The sequence below is a fragment of the Macrobrachium rosenbergii genome, chromosome 12 (genome assembly GCF_040412425.1).
Source record: "Macrobrachium rosenbergii isolate ZJJX-2024 chromosome 12, ASM4041242v1, whole genome shotgun sequence".
Lineage (NCBI taxonomy): Eukaryota > Metazoa > Arthropoda > Malacostraca > Decapoda > Palaemonidae > Macrobrachium > Macrobrachium rosenbergii.
Genome location: NC_089752.1, coordinates 33,153,884 through 33,163,883, shown reverse-complemented (window position 1 = coordinate 33,163,883; position 10,000 = coordinate 33,153,884). Strand labels below are relative to the sequence as shown.

The following is a 10,000-nucleotide window of genomic DNA, read 5'->3' as shown; positions in this document are numbered from 1 at the left end:
AATCTTTTCTTACTCACATATTGGCTACTTTTACGTTAAGAGTCTGTATTCCCAAAGGAGATTTCATCTCGCTTAAACATTATGTTTTCGTAGGCCCTAGACAATTTTCCCAAGCTACTCAATCTTATACCTTTAAACCTTATAACGGTGTTCGAAAATCAAACACCCCGGACTTCTTACCAATTGTATATTATTTCTTTTTAAGCTTGTCACACCATTCGTAAATAAAAATTTCCTTGTTCTTCTAATACTATCCATTACATTTTCTTGGTCTATGTACGTCATTTGTAAATCAGACACCCTACATTCTACACTTACGAATTCCTGCACTGTGACGGTTGGTAATGAGAGTAATAACGGGCTAATTTGCGCACACGAATAGCGTGACAGATGTGCATTACACTCTTCATCCGCTCTGTAAATAACACAATGGCTGGTTCTTGAAATGTCCCTTGCCCGTGTTCTCCTCTAATAGGAGATTCGTGACCCGGGAATCATTCGTCAAAATGTCCGAGTTTACTGAACAAGTGAGTGTATACAAAGCCAATAGAACCCAATTAGCAGTCTAACCGAGAACATTCAAGTTCAGCATCACAAAGGAGACGAAATGTGTTTTCGTTTATTATTGCCGTTATCATTATAACTTCCTCCCAGTATGGCTTTAAATTGCTATTGTTATCTGCTAAAACCTGAGTTGATTTTCCTTTAGATTAACTAACCTCATAGGTACGAGAGTGAGGTTATCATAATTGCTTCAGAAATCCTATTGCGTTCTCTGGTTATCATCATTATCGTCATTACCATTGCTGAAATATAACAGCAAAAATCTAGTTCTTATTTTCTTAGCATAACTTCGACAATTTCAAAGACCTCGAATTTGGGGATAATCCCAAAAATTCCAGCTGAAGTAAAAGTTCGACCCATGGATGGAAACTGTTATTCTCATAACATTACGATACCTACTTTAGAGGACATCACAAATCAGTAAATTATAACTGCCAATGTCACAAAATGGAAACAGCAATAAGCCAGCCACAGCAATAAAAATATCACAAACAAGTTTACACAAAGATGAAACCATGGGCAACATCGAAGAAGAGAAAACAACGAACAACAGTACATTTCACGACACCCTGGAGCAAAAGTCATCCAGTTATACGGATGTTGGAACATCACTGGCAAGGAAATGAGCCCATTCTTACACACTGATATCCGCGAGACAGATTGAAGTAGCATTCTGAACTGAATGGAATCGAACTGAATTGAATATAGAATTTAGGCCAAAGGTCAAGCACTGGGACCTATGAGCTCATTCAGCGCTGAAACGGAAATTGACAGTACAAGGTTTGAAAGGTGTAACAGGAGTAAAATCTCGCAGTTGCACTATGACCCAACTGTTAGGAGAGGGTGGAAAGTAAGATGGAAGAAAGAGAACATAAAAGGAGGTACAGTAAAGGGAAGGAAGGGGGTTGCAGCTAGTGGCCGAAGACACGTTGCAAAGAACCTTAAGTAATGGTGACGGAACTAACCACCTAGGGAGAGTGGTATTTCGAAGCTTTAGACAAAACTGACCACTTCATATGAAATTTCCATCTGACTTGGAACTCCATTGTCGTAAGAAAACTTTGTGCCACTGCTTGGCAGGTACAAGGTGACTGACAGACATATCGGACAGGTGCACAGACTGGCCAAACCGTTTAGCGTATGCACGAAGACTGACCACACTGTTTACCTTGCGCACAAAGTTTGACCATATGCAAAAGAAGACTGACCATTACTACTTAGCATTTTTACGAAGACAAGGTACACTCTTAACAAGTGCACAAAGACTGATTAATCACACTGCTTAGAATGTGGTCCAAGACTGACCCCACGGCATTTGCACAATATCAGTGACCTGCAGGAATGAAAAAAACTGACCTCTTTGCTACGTAGCCTAAGTGCATAAGAATAGCCACACTTCTTGGGTGGTGTAGGAAGACTCACCGCATTTCCTGACATACGAACTAAGTTCTGTCACATTCCTTATCATGGGAAATGTAAGTCACAAAAATAGACATTTCACAAAGAACCGCGACTCATAATTCGGATATAGACGCAAGTTTCCTTTCCTATCAACCGGAAAGCGAAAATATAACGTCCTGGATAACAAATTTGCCGCCGTTTGGGAAACCACTGTATTTTGATGCATTCGTCTGCAAATGAACTTGCAAATTTATTGTTAAGTAATTTGGGACCACGTGAAAGTATAAATTTTGTAACAGGATTAAACAAAAAATTACCATCTAAAAAGTATTACGTAAATATGAATATTCTCAGCTTAATAACACATATACAAAAGAAGACTAGTTGAAAAGAACTTCTGTAATAAAACAAGAGAAGAAATGAGAAAAATGCACCTGGCCAAAAAAAAAACTAACAAAAAATACTTTCGGCCTAAATGAAAATGCCCGAGGAGGAAGAACTACTAAAGAGAAGAGAGACTGCATATTTCATGAACAATTAGACAGAAGAAAAACCCACACCCTCCTGAAACATGTTAATACGATAGGACAGGCCAACCCCCCATAAAAAAAAAAACCTAGGGCGAACACGTTTCGTAACCATGTCCGAAGACTCACCTTAACATATTAGCCTGTTCCGTCCGTCCGTCCCTCCCTTTCGTCTTCTGCGAGTCGTTAAGGTGACCGGATAATGACTTTATACTGTCAGTATGAGCCTAATGGAGCCGTCAAACATGTTAACGGCGCCCTTTATCAACATTACAGTCTACTTCGGAGGCCTAATTGGCGTGCTAAAGTCCGAGAAGGCAAGACAGAAGATTAGGCTAAAACACTCGACTCCTCTCATATCATCGAGCCAGTGACTTCGAATAAAGAAACAAATGCGGGACTAATTGCCACTTCGGAAATGTTTTGACCTTAACGGTTAAATTACGACGGATTCGTTAAGGCTTCGCCGAGATCTGAGGCCTCCTTATCGCCAAGGAAGGCAACCTGAAGCCCGGAGTGATCAGGCTTTTAAACAAGGTAAGGTGAAGGAAATATGGCTACGAGAAAAGGAGCAGTTTTTTCTTTTATCAACAATGAAGATAGCACTGATAGCATGGTTGCTAGACTATCATGTCATGAATCAAGAGAAAAACAATGTAAATTCCGTTAAGTGAAAACTAGTAGCCTCGATTTTTATTGCCAATGAAGAGAACACGAAATATTTAATATATTGATAAAGAGATTAAAAGAAAATGATTTAAAGAAATGAAGAGAAAATAAGTATATCTTTATCACAATGACGCCGGCATGAAGTCTGGAATGTCATTTCATTAACCAAAGTAAAAATAAAAGAAATGATCGACAAAAGGGTCATTTTCATTACAATGGCAAAAACTTGGTCCGAATCTGCAGCATAAAAAAAAAAAATTGCACCACTCTATTGAATCGTACACCTTCAAATTAAAAACATGAAATTTTTGAGAAAGAACCATGGTATTGAATTTTAAGACAGAAGGAAAGTTAATTGCAATGACAAAAGGGTTGGAAATATTTCAAGAAAAGAACACAACTATTTCTCTCAATTCAGGTTTACATTCTCCGTTTCTAAAAATAAATCATAATAATAGCAGGAAAAAAAATATGTTGAATAAACAAAGACCAAATACGGACATCGAATCCCCAGACAGTCTATACGGATACGAAATTCAAAATAATAAAAGAGCAAATATATTAGTACAAAAAGGGAGGAATATTGACATCAAATCCCAGATATCGGGATATCTGTTAATTAATATGGCTTGAATGTGAGCGAAAAAATCTCATTATTGGATGTTTGTTCAGAGGCGAACGCGTATAGCTAGGGGCTACGGGCGTTCCAAGACCATTACAGGGGCCCTAATTAGCATACGCAGATTCGTCATCTTCTTCGTCTTCACCCTCACCTTCGTCGTCTTAGTCGCCTTAGTCGTCGCCAGGTGGCCGAGGCACCCTAATCACAACCTAATTAACATCGGGTCCTTTCAGGCCAAAGGATGTCATTGTTATTGGCACTCTCTCGCCGCCGATCTCAAACGCGTCTCAATCAAGTCTTGTTTTTGATCCATAAACACTGATTGCAAGCATGCAAAACTCTCTCTCTCTCTCTTTCTCTCATACAAACACGTAGTTTATATTCTACACACACACACGCCTATATATATATAATATATATATATATATATATATATATATATATATATATATATATATATATATATATATGTATACACATACTGTATATATGTACAGTATATATATATATATATATATATATATATATATATATATATATATATATATACATATACACATACTGTATATATGTACAGTATATATATATATATATATATATATATATATATATATATATATATATATATATATATATATATATATATATATATATATATATAATCAGGTAGTATGCAGATCTATGTGGTGGAAAACGTAACATCCAAATAAATAAACGATAACTAATGAATAAATGGCTCGCAAACACAGGATATCCCGAGTTACAGATGTAATAAATAACATCCTCAAAACCTTTAAGCTTTGACTGCAATCAATGAAACAAGAGCTCGCACTAATGGACTGATCTCAACATTCCTCCGTCACCGGAAAACATCGGGTAATTGATACACCGAGGTCATTTTCCCCTTCAGTTCTGGTATTAAAAGGTTTTGCAACTGAATAACGTTCGCGCAAATGCACTTAGCGTAAACACGATCATAATTCTGTTTAAAAATCAAAAGACGAAGATTGCAACTTGGGAAGAGAGCGTGCATTTACGTGATAAAACCCAAAGCGCGAAATGAAAATAAGGCAAAATAAAAGATCAGGTGTTTTAATACGATACAGAACATTCAGGATCAATAACAACAAACGGAAAATCGAAATTATTTGTTTTACATGGCAAAAAATCTGAATTACGTTACGTTTTTATCGGTGTACGTGTGAGCTGGTGGGATACCTCAAGAATGGGATAACGGATCTTGATGAAATATTGCAGATATAGTCGTCTGGTAAATTTCCCGAGATAATAAACTTTTGTTAGAATAAAACCTTTACATCTTCACAAAGGGATTTCAGGCGGTTTAACTGTCTGCATAGCCGACTACCAGATATAACAAGGAATCCTCCTCGTATTGAAAAATTATGACAGCGATTCTTAGTTACAAATCTTACCAAGATGAATATTTAAAAGTCTGAGGTTAAACTTAGATATAAGATGTCAACGTTTATGTGAGTTACTCAAACATAAGTAGTATTAATGGTAACTGGTGGAAATACATCTACTTCTAAAATGAATGTTTCGTTTCAGAGCACAAGAGGTCACTGAATGATTGTTAAGGGGGCCAAGGTCAAACTTTATACTTAGCCACTGTTGACAGCAAGGAGCCTCTCCTGCTTAGTTGAGGAATGGCTTTGAAGTTTCATTCGCAGAACCTTGGAGAAGTAGCAGCAAAGTGCTATACAGCAGATTATTAGTAACTACGTTAATGTTTCAACAAATATTGATAATACCTTCCGAATAGGGAAATATGCTTCAAAGACAACTTGCATCATACCAGATACTAAAAAACAACACGCATCTATGTATTATGGTATATAATTTACAATTCCTTACATAATGATTTGTGCGTGTATATATAAATATAAATTTTAATGAAAAAGATATATATATATATATATATATATATATATATATATATATATATATATATATATATATATATATACACACACAAGCATTAAGCTACAAATGTCCTTAAATATACAACTCGCTGTGTGGTTTAAGGCGTCACTGTAGTCCTGAGTTCTTGTCTTCCGTGGTTCGAGCGCATGAGACGACGAACTTATTATCAACTAAAAAATTCCTCTTCGGGTAACATATATGAAAATATATTATTTCCGAGGCAGAGCGAATTGGATATTAAATGACATTTGTAGATTAATGCTTGATATACATATACATATACATATACATATACATATACATATACATATACATATATATATATATATATATATATATATATATATATATATATATATATATATATATATATATATATATATATATATATATATATAAAGTTGTGGGTATCTATTATCCATATATACATTTCACAATAACGCTGTATAAGCCACGAAAAAATGTAAATATCCAGCAACAGTAATTCTGCGGGTTAAAACTGGTTGCCCGATGTCACCGCAAAGCGAACCTGACGGAGTAATCAGAGGGCGTCCCATCTCATCGCACAGACACACGAACACACAAACATAGGATTGGCTGTTCTGCCTCCATACACTTGAAATGACAGAAAATTGACGCATACAAACTGTAATAACATTTTGCTTAATGTCGTATGCAGAATACACGAAATTAAAACAAATGTTGATTTTGTCGAAAGAAATAAAAAAAAAACCACTGAAATGTAAAGCAAATACTAACGATAGTAACACCAAAGAATATCCCTTTTTAACCTGTATAATCAACCATTTCTTTCTTGTCCTACTTTATCAGAACACAATAAGAACATTAATACCATTTTCTATAAATAAAACTCCTCAACCCTCCTATTATATTCTATTGTTCATCCCACCTACGTCTTCCCACATATAACTTGCCAAACTATGAGCGCAGGTCTTCGTATCTACGTTCCATGGCCAACGCATATAATTATATATATATACATATATATATATATATATATATATATATATATATATATATATATATATATATATATATATATTTCTTTTTAGAATTTGCGTCCGTTTCACTAGCACCAACTGATCAAATTATTCTCTAAAAAATAAAATAAAATACTGTAGAATATATGTAAAAACTAATTCCTCACTAACCCAATCGTAGCCCACTGTTTACCACAACTTCCTTTTTCCATCATTTCCTTCCACAGAATGAACCCTGGAGCCTCCATCGTATATAATTTTTGTATGAATTCCCGTTACACATCATATGATCAACAAGCATTAATAACAGCCTGCTGAATGTTTTTCAAAACATCAAAATAAAAAATTATATCAGTGGGAACTGCTTACCTGAAATTATTCGGTAATGAGGGAAGTTTAAATGATGAAACTTGGATTCCGGTTCATATTTTCTTTCCTGTCTGGTCTTCGTTTTTCTTACTGAAAAAAAAAAAAAAAATAAAGGCAATGGTGTAAAAATAAATTCTAAGCAATATACACGTAGTAATATAATACCGATAGTGAAGAACACACAAATAAATATCGTAAAATATAGAGACAAAAACTTAAAAGACAAATGTCATGTTATAAAAGAATGGTGAGAAACCTGGAATAACGATGGCAAAAAATCTCGAAAAATAAAAGAGGAAAAGTAATTTTGCTTGAATTTTACTTTAAAACTCGCTGAAAAATTTCTCACGAACAGAATTCACATTACCCAGAGCTGGCAGTTTTCATTGCAGAAATACTGATCACAAACAATATTTGTTCACGCATAATAATAAAAATTTGTTTATCATGGAAAGACTTGTCACTTTTTCGTAAATAACACTTTCATTCCCCATATCAAATATTTTCCTGCCACTTGGCAAGAGCTACTGTACCTCACATGGCTCTCCATGTGTGTGTATGAATGTGTGTATGCACTGTTTATAACCCAGGAGCTTTGTGAGAAAAGAGGAGAGGGAGACCGAAGATGTGTTGGTTAATTGGCGTGCAAGAAGAGTTAGACAGGAATGGCCATAATGTTCAAGAAATGTGTGTACGTCTGGAAGTAGTGTGAGAGTCGACGTACTCTTAATGTCTTGTATGTTGCTATATGAAGCAAGTGGTCTTGAGAAGTTTTTAGCTCAGGACGTTCATCCGTATATGCTGGAATCCTTGACTCTCGGTTCGATTTATAGCACTATACGTCAGGGCACCAGAAAGGAACAGATGGACTCAGAACTTAATCCTCTAATCAAACAACAGCTGCTAGTTTGTAATCTTGTTTTTGCTAAACGTTTAAGTACACTAACGGCGAATGTTCATTAAGATTCTGATCAAGTTTGTGTAGATGGGCTATCTGTCTTTCTTTTTTGTATTATGCGCCTACAGGGGGCGTTGCTCGCAAGACCGAATGTGAGAAGACATTGATATTCATCGTTTAATTCCAGGTTCTAATTAGAGCTGCAACCAGCAAGGCACCGTGGTCCCTGTTCTTTTTTAGAGCCAAATGGAAGTCACTTCTTGGCGATGATCTCTAGGAAGGCAGGTGCTACGACAGTGATTCTAATAAGAGTCGTCACCTCTGAACGACATGTGACTCTCCAACTACTTTTCTTCTGTATGCCTTCCTTACAGAAATAGTGAATAAAATCTTCATGCGGACACCTGAAATAAAATCTACTTAGAAAGTATACCAGTTCAAGAGCTCTATCACAATGAATATTTGCAAGTACTAGACTTTGCTGTGATAAAGTCCAGTCTCTCTCAAAGGGCATGAAAGGCAGGCACGTCGTTCATGACGAAAGTGCTAGTCTTTAGTCAAAAGGATAGCCTGCACCATGGGCTCAGTATTTATCGATCGATACTCTACCATCTTAAGGGAACTATTCACTTTCTAACAGCCTTCAAGATTTGCCGAGAAGTTTTATCCGACTCATAAAGGACAGACTCTCTAACTCATGGAGTGAGACTCTCCAGCTCACCGAAAAAGACTTAAATGATGGAAGGCGACCTTCTCTAATTCATGGGAATAACTCCCCATAACTTATGGTGAATAACTCTCGCATTCATGGTGGCTGATGCTGCAATTCGACAAGGCCTTCAGGAGTTTTAAAAATCAACAAAGGCAGCAGCAAATTTTTAACACGTATGGAAAACGCGTGGGCAAGCATTGTGAATGCCTGTGATTCGCAAGAAGAACGAACATCATTGCAGCTTACGCAACATACTGCAACAGAATGAGAAGCACTGCGAAGGAGGCCTGAAATTGTTTACAAATATGTTGTATTTGTGCCCAACAGGCTTCGCAGTGTAACTGACAATCTCGATGGTAAGTACTGATTTGTATAGTAATTCCCCATGGTTTCGAAAAATTTCCTTCTGTTCAGTGGCATATTAATGGCATTTTCATGGATATTTCTTGTTTTTGCATTATATATATATATATATATATATATATATATATATATATATATGTATATATATATATATATATATATATATATATATATATATATATATATATATATATATATATGTGTGTGTGTGTGTGTGTGTGTACGTACATACACACACACATATATATATATAAATATATTTCATAGGTATACATACATATATATATATAATATATATATGTATAATTTCACACACACTCATACATATATATATACACATACAGTATATATGTATGTATATAAATGGTTGACTATGTATCTGATTTGTGTCAAGAATGAAAAAATACAATGTATTAATTTACATCATTGCTCTGATTTTTAGATACTTCTGTTTATCTGACTTTATGTCAACCCCGAATGGATACAATTTATTAATTTACTAAGTAAGCTCTATAAGAAAACCGTTAATAGAAGGGTTAAAATAAAAAAGTGTTAAAAATAACAAGTGTGGAACTGTATTCCTCAAAGCAAAATGCAATTACAGTAACGCAAAGCGATGTAAAAGTCACAATTACGAAATGGCTCATCAAGGTGATGTGCAGTTCACCCTCCAAAGCCTTTGAAAACCAAATGAAGGCAGGGACTTGACCATCAGAAACGGTATTTCATCATCAATGTATTATCTTATCATCGCACGGATTACTCCCCTCAAATTGATATCAAAATGACAATGGCATACCCAAAGAAACTGATTCAATAGTAACGAGAACGAACTATCAAAGGAGTGACTTACCGAAAGGGGTCAAATAAGCAAAGGAAGAAAGGAACACACTTATTCCAAAAAAGTTATGCAGAGAGAGAGAGAGAGAG

General features: G+C 35.4%; 1 long non-coding RNA gene across 1 annotated transcript in view; it reads right to left on the bottom strand.

The window, feature by feature from the left end:
- The window catches only part of LOC136843615 (uncharacterized), a 166,712-nt gene that overhangs the window by 139,628 nt on the left and 17,084 nt on the right, over positions 1 to 10,000 (bottom strand). The window contains exon 2 of the long non-coding RNA XR_010854605.1: positions 7,098 to 7,187. This is a non-coding gene — a long non-coding RNA (uncharacterized lncRNA). The remainder of the gene's footprint in view (positions 1 to 7,097; positions 7,188 to 10,000) is intronic.